The following is a 2,500-nucleotide window of genomic DNA, read 5'->3' on the forward strand; positions in this document are numbered from 1 at the left end:
ACACACGACAACACACAACACACACACACACACACACAACACACACACACAACACCATATAAAAACAACCCAACCACCTATATATATAAAAATATATATAATATATATATATTATTATTAAGTTTTATATATAATATATTTAGATATATATAATATATTATTATAAAATATATATTATATATAATACAATAGAAAAAAAAATTACTTTTCCCTGTCACTATCACTACTTTAACTGTTGCTGCTTTTCTACTTCTCCCATACTCCAACGCCATCGCCTCACTTATATCTTTTGGGCTATGCTAATATAATCAGAGATAATTATAATTATAAATATAATAGTATTAATGAAATAATGATGATGAGGGGTGGTGGTGGGTGATGATGATAATTATGGTGATAATGGAAATAATAAAAAATAGGAATAATAATAATGATATTAAAATGATGATGATGATAGTAATAATAATCATTATTGTTATAATAATAATAAATAATGATAATAATAATAATGATAAGAATATAACAAGGATAATAAAGAAAATTAAAATTTATAATTATAAATAATAATAATAACAATTTAATAATAATAATATAATAATAATAAAAAGAAGACGTTAAAAGAAGAAGAAGAAAAAAGATGATAAAAATGATAATGATAATTAATTATAAAAATATTAATGAAATAATGTGATTATGTTGAAGAAGATGATGATGATGATGATGCTAATGATGATGATAATAATAAAAAATAATAACATAATAATAATAATAATAATAATGATAATAATAATAATAATAATAATGATAATGATAATGACAATGATAATGACAATGATAATAAAATCATAATAATGATTATAATAATAAATTATGATGATAATAGAATGATTTGTATAGTAATAATTATCATAATAATAATAATAACGACAAATAATAATGATGATAATAATAATAATAATAATAATAATAATAATATAAAAAACTTAGTGATAATGATAACAACAAGAACAATAATGCTAATGAAATGATGATCATAAAAATAAGAACAGTATGCAATTTAAAACATTCCATGGGCAGATAAATAACATAAAACAGTCACGATCTGGAGGCTAACAATATGAAAGAGATTTCCCACAATACGTTAATCAAAGAGAAATACAACCCCTGATGTTCGGAATTTCCGCTCTGACAAAAATTCTAAACACGGGGCTGTTAATTTGTACAGGGGAATTATTATGAAACCCAGACTGCTCTCCAATTAAAATCTCTCTGTCCTTTCCATATGTCTATTGCATCAGGGCGAAATATATATATATATATATAATATAAAAAATATATATATATATAGATATTAATATATATATATATTTTGCATATATTTTTATCCATGTAGTTTGTTTGTTGTGGGTTTTTTGTGTGGTGTGTGGGGGTGTGTATCTGTGCGTAAAGTGGTGTGTGTGTGTGTGTGTGGTGTGTGTATTTTGTGTGTGTGTGTGTGTGTGTGGGGTGTGTGGTGTGTGTGTTTGTTTTGGGAAACACATATTTACTGTATAAAATAACCTAAAAAATATATAAAAATAATATATATATATATATAAATATATATATATAATAAATTACATATAATAATATAATTTTTGATATGACATATATTTTATAAAAAATATCTATAAATGCAACACCCAAAAATATAAATAATATATAATAAAATGATATATATAATATAGAAAAGATATTATATAGAAAAATAGACATATATATGGTATGTATGAATAGGGGTATATGTACTATCATTGTGTATACACACACACACACATACACACACACACACACACACACACACACATTTTAATAATATATATATATATAATTAATATATATATATATATATTAGGATAGAATAAAAATAGATGAAATATTATAAATATATAATAAATAATATATATGAAGAATATGATATTAATAATATATTTTAATTTTATATAAATAATAAATATAATATATAATGTGATAGGAAGTATTATATTTTAAATATAGTATAATTATATATATCTTAAAACTAAAAATATATATAAAATTATTTTATAATAAAATATATATATATATAATTTATAATTTTATTATATAGATATATCTATACGATATTATATATAAATATATTATATATAATATATAATATATATAATTAATATATATTTATATATATATATAAAAATATATTTTTATATATTTTTATATAAAATTTTTAATTTTTTAAAATTTAATTTATATATATATTTTTTATAATAATATTTATTTTATATATATTATTTATAAAATATATATATATAATAATTTTAAATAAATATTTAAAATTTAATATAATTTATATATATATATAATATATATATATATAAATATATAAAATTTTATATTTATTAATTTTATATTATATGATATTTTAAACAAAATTTATGTATGTTTTCCAATGTATACGAATACTATATTTTCTATCTAGTCA

This window comes from Penaeus monodon, chromosome 26, assembly GCF_015228065.2.
Source record: "Penaeus monodon isolate SGIC_2016 chromosome 26, NSTDA_Pmon_1, whole genome shotgun sequence".
Taxonomy (NCBI): domain Eukaryota; kingdom Metazoa; phylum Arthropoda; class Malacostraca; order Decapoda; family Penaeidae; genus Penaeus; species Penaeus monodon.